This window comes from Ursus americanus, chromosome 13, assembly GCF_024610735.1.
Source record: "Ursus americanus isolate L20-20 chromosome 13, mUrsAme1.1.p, whole genome shotgun sequence".
NCBI classification, from domain to species: Eukaryota; Metazoa; Chordata; class Mammalia; order Carnivora; family Ursidae; genus Ursus; species Ursus americanus.
Genome location: NC_142139.1, coordinates 61,798,930 through 61,812,606, shown reverse-complemented (window position 1 = coordinate 61,812,606; position 13,677 = coordinate 61,798,930). Strand labels below are relative to the sequence as shown.

Sequence of the window (13,677 nt, the reverse complement as noted above, 5' to 3'; positions counted from 1 at the left end):
GTGTCCTGAGGTGAAGGGGCCCCTGAGGCTGGAGTGCTTGCTACTGCTCCACCCCTAGAGATGAGCGCCCTTCCTCGATGGGCAGTGCCCACAGGGAGATGGGCTGTGCGCTCCCTTCTCTAAAGGCTTTTCCTGGGTGACTGCTGTTGCAGGGTCGGGGAGCATTCAGTAGGAAAGCAGATGATGTGGGGAGTGCAAGCTTCTAACCTCTCCTCTTGCCCACCTTCTTTCCCCTTTTCTTTCCTTTCTCTCCCATACTTGTCCAGAGAGAAACGGGGGTGGGGGAGTGAGGGGGAAGCTCTGGGCTTTTACACACCAGGGCGACTGTCCTGACCATGGAAAAGCTGACATTTGCAGCCTTCCAAACTCATGTTGGCAACTCAACCCTCTAGGGCAGCCCAAACTCTACAGGCTGATTGCCAAGTTCCCCGCTAAACCCCTTTCCCACCTCCCACCTCATCCTCCCTGCTCCCACCCTCTCTGCAGCCCCTCCCCATGCCTTCGAGGTTGGCCTGAGGACTGCTTCAAAATTTGCCTTTTCCGTCCTTTCTCCTCACCCCAATCCAAATCCCAGGGTGCATTTGTGTATTGAGAGCCATCCAGGGTAATCCTAGGAGATTTCCAATTAGTACGAACTCCCTCAACCCTAGTCTATAAACCAGGGAACAAACCGTGCAGCTTATCATTCATCTTCCAGCTTTGCAAGTAGCCCAGCATCCCAGTCAAGCAAAGAGCCTTGGCCAGTTAGAGCAGAGCTCGCAGAGGGGTCTGAAAATTCCAGATGCTTGTGTGGGGCCACGGGAGTTTTCCACTAGCAAAATTTACCTAGAGAAAACCACCCGAGTGTGTGAGGAGCCTAACAAGCCATTTCTTCCCCCTCGGCCTGGGGCTCCGTGGATCTCTCTGAGCAAACAGTTAGGCATTGCCTTAATTTACTTCCCCGCCAGAGTCTCTTTTTGGAGGGAGGTCAAGCTGGTAGATACGGAAACGGGACGATTTATCTTGTGGAAATCCTTGCGTGTATTTGGGAGGACAAGACAGGAACAAGTGCATGAAAAGTTGGGGGACTTCGGGTGGACAGGGAGGAGAAGAGGGTGAGGGCGAAGCCTTGTCTCCACTTCAGGCAAGTACGGGTGAAGTGAGCAAGGCTGGACTGAAGAGCCTTTCAGACTCCTAATGCAAGAAATGGATTTCCTGGCTGCACAGGATCCCTCAGGATGGTAAGGGACAGTCCCCGGACACAGGATCAGCCCTGCCACAGCGCTCTCATTTTCTCTGGGTGCAACTGGTGGCTTCCCCCTCTCTGGGCCTCCGCCCTCAGATCTCCTAAAGCAACCTTCCTTTGAGAGCACTGTCTGAGGAGTCAGGCACGTGAGGCTGACTCTCCCTGCACTTTCAGCAGCCACCTGAGCCCTACAGAGTTACTGAGTTTCTTGGAGTCCCATTGGCAAAACTGGGATACAGTGCCCCCGCCAGGGGCCATTGTGAGAATAAAATGACCAATGGATGCGAAGGGTCCTCAAGCAGTGCCTGCTTGGTAAATGTACTCAGAAAAGAGCTGTCATCTTTATCCACTCCAAGCACAGCTCATGGCTGCTTTGCCAAACCTCTTAAAAACATACTAGCAGAAACGAGCTGTTGGGCTAAAGGCACCGTGGCCACCTCGCTCCTCCAGGACTTTGCCCAGCACTCTCCCCTCTCCGTCCCTTGCCTGGTGGGCGGCAGGACCATCTCTTGGGCATCAGAAGGGAAGCTGCTTTGGAGCCTGGCTCCCTTGGGCACTTAGGGGATTCCCCTGGTGATGGGAACCTGGGCTGCTCCCACCTGGGATTCACCAGGAATGGCTGGGAGTGGATGGCAGCTTAATCTGGGAGAACATGCCTGTGGGTTTAAGAGGAGGTCGTGGCCCACCAACCAAGAATCAGCCTCCCTTCCAGACCTTCTCAGGAGGAACCACACGCCACAGAGAATGAAAACCAGATACAGACAATAAGGGATTATTTTAAAAGCAGAACATCCAACCTGACTTGGTGGAGGGAGACACCTGTGCTCTACCATAGACCTTCCTGCCTTCTCTTAGTGACAATCCCTGGAAGGGAGGAATCCCAGTCTCAAGGCTGATCTGCTCCTTCCCCTGGGGCTCTTTGGGCTGTGCAGTTCCCTCTAACCACACTGGCCTCAGCCCTTCAGAACACCCAGGGCCCAAGTGCCCTGGGTCATTTCTTCTGAGTTAGGGATTGCTTCCTTGGGGTAGTAACTGTGCCTGAAGTAGGTTGGAGGGGACAGGGTGGCCTTAGAGATGACAAGCAGTCTGGGAGTAGACCTGGAGATACTGAGTGGGGGCTCCCGCCTCTCAGACCCTGCACCCCAAATCTGCTTCCAGATCTTAGCCATGGAACGGGCCATCAAGGAGGTGGGAGATGGAGACCAGCAGGCTGTCCCACTCCCCATGAGACAAGTGAACCCCCAGGGACGGAGAGAACCTGCTCTCCTGCGGGCGGGTTGCGGGGTGTCCACTCCAGGGTGCTTTGGGACCGGTGCTCCCCAGCCCCGGGCCAGGCTGCCCTCTGCCAGTGCCTGCTCTAGGGACCTGCGGCCCCGAGCCCCCTCCCCTGCGGGCGCCGCGGGCCACCGCCGCACCACCCCCAGCGGGGCGCCCAGCCCCGACCCCAGTCCTGGGAACATCCCCGCCCCTGTTGCAAACCTACCTTCCGAGGCGCTCCAAGGCCCTTTCCAAGTGTGTCACCGAGCTCCCCGCCTCCTTCTCCGGACGCGGGCTCCCGGCGCCCGCCGAAGCCTCTGGCCCCGGCCTCGGGGGCTGAGCCGGCTTCCGCCTCCCTTTCTCTCTGCTCCCGTGAATTCTCAGCACTATTCTTTTTTTAAGGGACTTCTTTTTTTTTTTTTTTTTTTTTTTTTTTGCGTTGCGTCAGGGCGGTTGCCTGGCGACGGCGGAGCTATTCCACCGCGAGCAGTTTCAGTCCGATCCCCGACAGCCTCTCATTCAAGGCTCTTCGCCCGCAGCTCCCGGGACCCGGGACCCGCGGGGGCCCGCAGACGCGCAGCCGGGTCCTAAAGCCCCGCTAGTTGCTCCCTCCCACCAGGACCTGAACCGGAGCCGCCGCCCAGCCGCAAGGAGAAGCAAACCACACGAGTTTGCCAAACCCTAGACGAAACCAAACCCAAATATCCTTTTTTTAAATTTTTTTTTTTATTAAACCCGAAACCAAGGCAGTCTTCCCCCCAAGCATGGCAACGTGGCTTTGCCACTGTCAGCAGTTTGCCTGCGTGGAGGAGGCAAGAGAACGACCTTGCAGCGCACGTGAGCAAGCTCAGAGCCTACACCCCATCCACAGGCGGCTTGAGTTCAAACTCCCGGCAGCATGGCCCATTACTGAGTGCCTAATACATGCCACACCATCCCAGCGACGCGGCAGGGTAGGTGTGGGCATTTCCAGCTTACGGATGAGGAAACTGAGGCTCAGAGAGGCTCTGCAGAAACCAGAAGTTAAGTAGAAACAGACGTTCTTCCAGATCTGTCTCCCAGACCATCTGGGAGTAGTCCAGAGGGGCCTGCCCCAGAGCACGTGTTTTCCCCACAAACCATGGGGTGCGTTACAGCATGGACTTCTCTGTGCTGTGTCAACCACTAGCGATAGTTATATTCTAAGGTCCAGTCCGTGCTGCACCAGAGCCTACAGCTCCAGGCACTTACAACCCATATGGGACACAGCCAGGGCTGCCCTATCCTGGCCTTTAGGGTCAGTCCTGCCTGGAGACCCAGGGCTCCGGTCCAGAGCTTAAGGGTTCCACTTCCCCCTGGAACCTCTGACCCCAGGGCTGATTACTGGAAGTTGGCTTCATTCTTAGGGCGGCCTGGGACATGGCCAAGTTCCTTTCCTAAGACACTTGAGGTTGGCAGGATCCTTCAAAATGATCTAACCTGCCATCCTTACAACCACTTGGGGTGGGGGTGGGGGGCTGCAGGCCTGGTGTGTTCCCCAGGAACAGATGTACACACTGAGGTGTGGGGCTGCAGAGTGACTGGCTGAGGCTCCATGGGCTGGTCTGGTTGTGGCAACTCAGAGGCTGAGCCCCTTGTGCTGCCCCCTGGTGCCCCGTCCCTCACCGCAACTCCCTGTCTGGGCCCTGTCCCACTTCCTTCCTTTCTGCCTTCACTAGGACGTCTGCCAAGGGACTTTGTCTAAGGAGACATCCTGCTACTGTGAGCACCCCTTCATGCTAACAGGTCCATGTTTCTAGCTCGCAAGTGTACTTGAACAGGGATTTTTTGAAAAGTCACATCATTGACCCAACCTTGATTCTAGACATATCGATCCAATCCTTCCACTTCTTCCCATCCCCTTTGCCACTACCCTGCCCCGAGTCGCCATCAGCCTGCCCCAGCTCCAGCACAGCCTCTTACTGGCCGTTCTGCACCACTCTTGCCCCCACTCCTGAGCCAGTGATCTGTCCACAGTCAGAGCACACTCTTCAAAATGGAAATCCAGTCCTGCCTTCTCCCTGCTTAAAGCCTTCCAAAACCTCTTGTTCCTCCCAAGATTAAAACCAAGCATGGCCCATCAAGCCTGCATGGTCTGGCTCTGCCCACCCCTTGGATTCCACCTTACATTTCTGCTCTGCTTTCCAGACAAACATTCTTCTGGGTCCTTCTCCACACCTGCTCCTTCCACATGGGGCTGGCCGCACTTCTGCCTCCTGAAGGAACCCCAGGTTATATGTCCTCATAGCCCTACCTATTTCTCTTTCAGGGACCAGTTGTAATTTTTGTCTTTACTTGTGAAGTTTTTGATGAATATCTGTCTCCCTCCGAGGCTGTCTGCTGAGCGGGACAGGAGCCATGTTTGCAGGCAGAGGGCTTGGTCCAGACTCAGGGGCTCAGCCTTCTCTTGGGCTGGGTGTACCTGGCCACACTAGCCTGTGCTGACTACTGAGCGTTTGCCCCATGTTGTCCATTGTATTCTGGCCCCAGTGTGTGGTAAGTGCTCCAGTGTCTTCTTGGTGGAGCCATCCCACCCTATCTGGAAATGCTTTCTACCACCTTCACCCTCCTAACCCCTCATTCGGCATGGGGCTCCCTTTCTGCTTTTTTAAGAGTGCACTGTCTTCCGTCTTCACGAGCACAGACAGCCTGTCCGGGGCAGGGATGGGATCTTACCCTGTGCTTCCCGTTCAGCTTGGCATATGCCTGGGCAGGAGGGTAGTCAGTGATGAAGACCGGGAGAGTCAGCGAGGAGGGTGGAGAGGAGGAGCAGGAGAAGGAACCAGGTGTCCATTGGCACAGTCTCAACCCTAGTATCTAACCATATTCAGTGGTCAAATGAGTTATGTTTAGAGCTCTAGCATAGGGTAGCATGTAGCCATACAAATATTTTCAAAAAATATTTGATGACATAGGAAAATGCTACTGATTTCATGCTAAGTAAATAAAGTAGGAATACGAAATGTCTAGGTAAATAAGACATTATGAAAGCTTTAATTCTAATATCTAATGTCTAATTTTTTTATACGTGGAGAAAAAAGATTAGGAGGGTATATGCATATAGGAGCTGTGGTTATCTCTGGGTGGCAGAATAACAAGGTTTAAAATTTCTTCTACAAACTTGCATTAATTTTCTGTGTTTTCTACAATGAATAGTTTTTGTGATTAGCAATATCAGGAAATACCACTACCAACTGAAAATGGTCCTGGGGTTGGGGTACCTGATGTCTCCTGCTTTCTATGGCCTTTTATGCCTTTTATGTGGGGTGCTGTGAGGCTAGGCTGGAGCCCGGTGAGGGAGGGGGATCCTCACAGCCCAGAGCGGCAGGGCCATCTAGGGGATCTTCCCCCACAGTTGGCCGCGTGGACCAGGGAACGCTGGGCCAAGTCTGCGAGAATGAGTCAGGACAGTACACTGGTTCCAGGGCTGCCTTTTGGGTCGGTCCAGTTATCCAATTTGACTTTCCAGGGACAAGATGAAATGATGTCTGAGGTGGGCGGCCCAGGTGTCTGGAGTACCTTACTGAGCATATATGCTGGCCCGCAGCAGCCTCACTGACATTAGCCCAGGCCTTTACAGCTTACGGAGCCGTCTCCTTTCCAGCAGTCCCAAGAGGAGTGGGACAATGTCTCTCTTGTTCCTACAGAAATCCTGTGAAATAGGGGAGTCAAGAAATATTCTCCCTCTTAGCTATGAGGGTGCCACACTTGGAGAGGTTAGGGGACTTACTCAGAGTCACACAGCTGGTAGTGGCAGGGCTCCCATTTAGAATTTATCTAAATTCATCTCACCTGTGCCCACTGTTGGACCGTGAGTCTAGGGCATGGCCTGTCACTGCCCATGGATCCTACAGTCCCGGCGAGCAACGGGCAAGGCAGCCGCAGTGACCGCCATGTGCTCGATCCATGGACGACAGGCAGGGATGACCTCATTAATAAGGTAACTTTATTATTATTATTTTTTTTATTAATAATGATTTTTTATTATATTATGTTAGTCACCATACAGTACATCCCCGGTTTTCGATGTAAGGCTCGATGATTCATTAGTTGTGTATAACACCCAGTGCACCATGCAATATGTGCCCTCCTTACTACCCATCACCGGTCTATCCCATTCCCCCACCCCCCCCCGTAGCCCTCAGTTTGTTTCTCATAGTCCATAGTTAATAAGGTAACTTTAGAGCAAAGATTTGAAGGAGACGAGGGCGTTGGTCAGGAGATTTCTGGGGAAATAGCAGAGGGAACAGCCAGGGCAAAGGTGCCTCGTGAGCAAATGTGTCTGATATAATCAGGAAAGAGTGAGGGGGCTTCATGCTGGAGTGCTGTGACGGGAGAGGGTGACAAGAGCTGTGGTTAGATGACACCAGGGAGGGGACGCAGTGGAAGTACTGGGGCAGATCCTGCAGACCTGGCAGACCGTGGTGAGGCCTCGCCTTCCTCCCAAGGGAATGCACAAAATGCACCACTGGGTTGGGTCTCTGCTTCCTTGACCCTTCTGCATGGCAAGACTTTGTCTAAATTCGTCTCATCTGTGCCCACTGGTATTTTGAAGCTACTCAAGGGCAAACTCCATTGTCTAAGGCTCCTGAGTATCCCTCACGGTGATTCAGATTTGGTCCCCATTCATTGAATGCAAGAATGAAGGAAGAGGTTTCTGCTTGAGGTTTCACCCGATTGTAGGGTGACACCCTCTCCTGCCCCGGGGAGCAATTAGGACTTGCAGGCCTGGGCCAGAGTCCACTAGTTTCCACCATCTGCCTTTAGGAGAGACTTTTCCATCGAGGGGCCCCGTGTGTCAAGAGGATCCAGGAAGTGTTGGTCATTTGGCATTGACGCTAGCAACAGTAATGGCTCTTTTCTGCCCTTATCTCTCCGAAGGGGTTAATTCAAGCTGAAGCACAGAAGGGAGATGGGAGGGGGGGGGCAACATCCCATCATGTGGGGAACTCATTAGTTCAGTGATGTGTCACCGGGTGCTAGGCATTGGGGCACAGTGTCTGCAGCTGATGAGTGTAGGGAAATAATTAACAATGCATTGACCTTAGAACCAGAGTCAAGGAGGTGACGGATGCCCTCTAAGCCCAGATGAGAAGGATGAGTGGGAGCTGGTTAGGAGAGGTTTTGGGGAGACCTGAGGTGGAGTGCAGCTGGAGAGGGAACAGCGTGTGCAGGACAGAAATGCACTTGAGCAGGCTACAAGAGGGCATGATGGGCCCAGATAAGGCCTCTGGACACGATCCTGAAGGCAAGGGGTTAAGAAGGGAGCATGTCATGGCTTTTGTATCTCAGAGAGGCCAAGTAGATGTGGGGACAAGACAGGAAGCAAGGTGGCCAATAAAGAGATTGTTTCCATTTTACTGGGGGTGAAAGGCGATAAAAGTCTAGACCCACGGCAGGGAGGGGCTCACTGCATTTCCCGGGTGAGGATGCATGTTGGGGGAAGTAGCATGGTGAAGGGAAACAGCGGGTGTCTGGAGGCGGGCAGACTCAGGTTCAAGTCCGGGCCCTTCTGGTTGCTGGTGTATGCCTGTAAAAAGTCACCTGAGCTTTCTGAGCTGCAGTTACTTCATCTGTAAAATGGAAATAATTTTAACAGTACTGTCCTTATAATGGGCAAGAGGGCCCGCCTTGGATCCCACACTTTATTTTTTTTAAGGATTTTATTTATTTATTTGAGAGAGAGAGAGTGAGTGAGCGAGCATGAGCGAGTGGGGGAGGAGCAGAGGCAGAGGGAGAAGCAGACTCCCGCTGAGCAGGGAACCTGACATGGGTCTTGATTCCAGGACTCCAGGATCATGACCTGAGCCCAAGGTAGACGCTTAACCGACTGAGCCACCCAGACACTCCAGATCCCACACTTTAGAGAGCCCTGCTCTGGGCCTCCTTCAGGTAGTTGGCCATGGGGCCAGGGAACAGGCCCACTTAAGGTCCACACCTTCCCTTCTACTCCAAGCTGTAAGTATCCAGGACCCAGGAATTTCCTGCCCACACTTGGGCCTGTGCAGTCCTCTTTCCTGGTCTACGGAATGTGGAGGAGGGTTGGGGCATCCCCCTGCTTAAGCATAAGGGACCTCATGTAGGAAAAGAAAGAGGGAGGGGCATGGGTGGGGCTAAGGCCTTACTCCTTGTTCCAGGAATCCAAGGGTACAGAATTAGAACCTGTCTTTGAGATTGTTGTAAAGATATATTTGTCAAGGCAAGAGGAAAGAACAAATATTGTCCAACAGTTTGTTAACCTGATTTATAACTCTCAAATATCTAGACACATGACATGTAGGCCTCCATTTACCCATTTGCCTTGAACCTCTCCAATGTTGGGGTGGGGGGGCGATTACAGGCTGGCCTTGCTTGTTTGAGATGCCAAGCACACTGCCTGCTGCGGGCAATCATGAGCTACTGCTGTCTGGATCACTGTATTCCCCATCATGGAATCACAGTATCTCCTAGGGAGTTTGTCCTTTTGTCTTGTGGTCACTCATAAGAACCATGATCTAGAAGATGCTGCCGAGAGTATTTCCAGGCCCAGCACCTGCACATCCTACTGACCACCTGAATGAGGTCTTCCAGGGCATGTACAGCATTTGAAGGAAACCAGAAATGATTCCAGTAATGATGGCAGTGAAGCAGCCCTGATGGGCAGGGGAGAGCCTTCTAGATTCTTCTAAGCATTATCTCAGCCAAGGAGCCTGGTTCCTTTGAATAATGGAAAGAGCTCTGGATAGGAACCAGGAGATCCAGACTCCAGTCCTGGATCCGTAACCAGGTAGACCTTTGTCAAATTACTACTGACCCCCACCCCCACCTCTGCCTTGGATGGTTTCCTTCTCACCAAAATGAGGGGCTCAAGTTCTGGCATCTTCTGACCCATGATTCCATGATACTCCCCACCCACCTGTCATGCTGGGCGGTGGCAGGGGGCAGGGCCAGAGACTGCAAAGCGGGAGGGTCTGGGACATACCACATGTCTGTGCCAGCAAGGGGTCCCAGCCAGCTAGACAGAGGCCAGGATGAGAGCCAGAAGGTGAGGCACACACAAACAGACATGCCCCCATATCCTGGAGGAGAGCCTGCCGGTTCTCTGCCCTGCTGTAAACTGGCTGGGGGCCTGGGTGGGTGATGAGGTGGTCACAGAGCCGCAGGCAGAATGAAGAAGCCTAGGGCCTGTAATAGAACTCTGTCCCTTCAGGTAGAGAGCACGGGGAAGCCTGTTGCTTCACAAACTGAACGTGCGCCTAGCAGCCAAGCCAACAGCTATCGCTAATGAGTTCATGCTTCTCATTTCCACCAGCCAGTGTCTGATGATATCAGAAGCCAGGGGTGGGTGTCAGGAGAAGACATGATGCACACAGACATGAAGTCGGGCTTTATCATTCTGTCACAAAGAAAACCTAGACAGATCCAGACCAGCTCACGGAAGGTAAGCCAGTGTTGGTCATCGGTCACAGAGCACTGGGGTGGGATTCTAGGGGAAGCTGGCCCATGGATCTTCATAGTCAGCCCTTTTCCAGGAATTCTAGCCAGAGGACAGAACTCCCTACCTGGGGACAGAAACCCCCAGTTATAAGTAACTGCTTCCTAAACAACAGCTCAAACCGACTGCCCCCATAGGTGTGAAAGCCCGTGGGATACACACTTCCTCTCCCGCCCCATCCTGATGGTCGAGGTTGGAAGGAAGCGTATTGTGGTGCGCAGTTCAGGCTTCAGGGACATCCTGGCTCTGTCACTTGCTGTTGGGCTGCTTGGGGCCAATATTTAGCCCTTCCGAGCCTCAGTTTCTCACCTACACATTGGGGGTAACAGTATCTTCCACAGTGGGATTTTGCGAAGATTGGAGTTCATAGCTATAAAATGCCTGACATAGTGTTTGGCACAGAGTACGCACCCAAGAAATGATGTCTCTTCCGTTGTCTGTGCGCCAACTGATGCTTCGATCCTGTACCATCTGAAGCGAGGCGTGCCTGTTGCTCTTTCTAGTCTAACGCACAGCCTGAGCAAATGTGAAACGATCAAGCTGGCAGTCCTCCCAAATATCTTAGTGGCCTTATTTGTCTGCTTTGAACATGAGGTAGTTCTGTTTGTTTGGAATCTGACATCAAGAAAACAGGAGGAAGCTCCAGGCAGATAAACATGCACCTGGTTGGGCCACAGTTTTCAGGCACAGACCCAGAGCACATCGTGGTGGGGAATGTAGCAAGCCACTTCAGCAGGGTCAGCGACCGTTCTCCTGGCTAGTAGCTCATGACTAGGACTGCTCCTGGTTCACAGAGAGAGAACGGGGGTGGGATGGGGGGAGACAGAGAGAGAGAGAACAGATGCAGGCACACAGAGAAGGACTTCTTTACCGCCCTCCAGGATGGGAGAAGCCAAGGTACAAATGACAGTTGATGAACACAGAGAAATCACTTCTGCAGGACGCCCCTGGATAAATCACTTTCAGGCTAATGTTTCATGATTGGCTCACAATGTTTAGCAAACAGAATCAGCCCTCCTTGAAAACGGTTGTTTGCGATGATGTCATAAGCCTCTAAGAAGGAAGGAGAGTGAGAGAGACACAGAGAAAGAAGCAGGGAGAGGGGAGGGAGGGAGGGGAGAGAGGGAGAGAGAGAAAGGGAGAGAAAGGGGCAGGGGGAGAAGGAGAAGGAGAGAGGAAGAAAAGGAAGATGTTCAGAATGGCTTTATGGTCTGCCTGTGTCCCTGCAAAATTCATATGTTGAATCCTGACCCACAATGTGGTGGTATTAGGAGGTGGGGCCTTGGGAGGTAATAAGGTCATAAGAGTGGAGCCCTCCTGAATGGGATTAGTGCCCTTATAGAGAGACCCCAGAGAGCTCCCTCTCCTTGTCTGTCCTGTGAGGGCACAGTGAGAAGACAGTCAGCTGTGAAGCAGGAAGTGGTCTCCCACCAGACACCCCATCTACCGCTGCCTTGACCTTGGACTCCAGCCTCCAGAACTGGGAGAAATGCATGTCTGTTGTTGACAAGCCCCACGTTGTGGTATTTACTTAGAGCAGCCCGAACACTAAGATAGTGGGATGCATTCTTCCTCAGCGGCCTGGTCTCCTGGAGTCAGGAGCCTCTCTATGAACATGACACAGCCAGAATGAACTAATAACCTGACTCTTCCTCCTGATTCTCTCCCCTGCCCCTCTGATGAAGGTCTTGTTCCATGTAGGCCTGGGTGATCTGACTGTTGTAGGAAGGGCTGGGTCAGCTGGGGGCTAAGAGTTGTGCAGCTAAGCCTTAGCCACGGTATACCCCCACCTCAAGACAGCCTCACCATGCCTTCTGTCTGTAGGACCCACTCTGTTCTCCTTGAACCTGACCTCCATTTCAAGAGCTAATTCCCCACATGGGCATTTCTGCATCCTTGCAAGTCAGGGCTCATGGTGCTGAAGAGGTTGGGTTCTCTTAGAATTTTACTAATGAGGGGATGACCTGTTGGCAGTAGGGACAGAAGAGCTGCTTAGAGCGACTACACAAAATCCTCTCAACTCCCCCACCCCGCCTTCCCCCACTGGTCCTTCTTACCCTGAAGTCCAGCTGTGCAAAAGACTCAGGCCTGTGCAATCTCAGAGGCTAAAAGAAATCAGATGGAGCCCCAGAGGAAGTAGTCAGAGGCCAAGTTTAAAATAAGACCCAAACTATAAACATCATCGTCCTTCTGAACTATGTCTTTACAAAAGACTTCTTGCCATCAGAAGAACAATTTGACTTTTGAAATCCGCTCACACACAAACGTGCCCACACAAACATATCCCGTACCTGCAAAACACGAGGTTCTAGGCCATTTACACTTGTGTGATCTACCTTAAGTGTTAGAAGGGAATAGAGATGTGTGTTTAATAAATATGGTCAGGTGTTCCTATTTGCAGATCCTAGAATACATAGATTCTCCAATCTCTCCCTAAATGTATTAATCTGTTTCTCTCTTCCCTTCCCCTAATATCCATTCCTCTAACTGCAATTGGTGCCCCTCATCTATGCTTCCCTGTCACCTGAGGCAGACAGCTACTCTAACACTTCACCCTGAGGTCATGGGTCTCCTGTCCATGTCTCCTATGGATCCCAGGCCTTGTGAGGTGAAGGATGGTGTCTTACTTCTGTTCCCAGTGCCTGGGACGGGGCTGGCACTTGGTGGGCATGCAATCAGTGATGCTTGTGTAAATGAACAAATGAATGAGAGTGCACTCTTACAAAGCCTTGTGCTTAGTCTCCTCTCCTAAAGGAGGAATGGGAAGGAAATCAGGGATTCCAAGAATGTTGTAATTGGGCAGCTGGTGATGGGGTGGGTGGTTTGAGGGCTAGGCCATTTGTCCTCTCTCCCCTAGGAAGGAGCTTGCTGGGACTCCTTTAGCTCACCTCAGATGTGGTCTGGCCACCACCGGCCTCGCCCACTCTGACTTAGGGAAAGACAGGGAGGGGTCTCTTCCCTGTTATTAATGGACCTGTGTGGTTGACCTCTTTTCCTAAGGAGCTACAAGGGGGTAGTAGATTACTTCATTTCCTTTTCCAGGAAATCAGCAAGAGGTAAACTTTACCTTGTCCTTTCTGTAGATGGAGAGGCTGAGGCTAGAGAGGTCACTTCCCAAAGTGAAGGGAAGCTGGCCCTTCTCTAGTCCTGCAGCTAGTCTGGGACTTCCTTCCCCTCCAGCCTTGAGCTCACGAGCAAGTTGCCCCGCAATTGTTTTCCATTCAGGAGTCACCGCCTGGGAAAATTCCACGGCTTGCCCCACCTTCCCCCCAGGCCCAGGCAGCTGAGGTATTCGCACCTGGGTATCTGAACGTTCCTGTGCCAAGCGGGGGCAGAGCGAGGGAAAGCGGCCCCAGTGTGTTTCAGGCCTCAAATTTATTCCTGTGATGGTTGTCCCTCCTGATGGCTTGAGCCAGGGAGTGCGAATTTAGGCCCCCTCGGGCTTTAGGCCCTGTGTAGCCCGGAAACTCTCCTTAGTGTTTGGGAAACTATTTTGGGCTGGGTTGTGGGGGCCAGGGCTAAGGCCAGGCCAGAGTCGGTGGGAAAGAGACAGGCTAGGTTGGAGGGTGCAATGAGGGCAAAGCAGTGGCAATCCACTTCTTGAGAAGCCCGAGGGGAGAAGAAGTGAGGCCCAAAGGCCAAGGCAGCCTGAGTCTTCTCGCTGCTGACTCCTGGCCCAGCCCTGCCAGACCCCGACCTGCTG

General features: G+C 52.7%; 1 protein-coding gene across 2 annotated transcripts in view; it reads right to left on the bottom strand.

Annotated features, from left to right (window-relative positions):
• Positions 1 to 3,022, bottom strand: part of FAM167A (family with sequence similarity 167 member A) — a 40,072-nt gene extending 37,050 nt beyond the window's left edge. For both annotated transcript variants that reach the window (XM_087866594.1, XM_045799404.2), the window contains exon 1: positions 2,709 to 3,022. The gene's annotated coding sequence lies outside the window, so the exon portion shown is untranslated. The remainder of the gene's footprint in view (positions 1 to 2,708) is intronic.
• Positions 3,023 to 13,677: the final 10,655 nt, after the last annotated feature.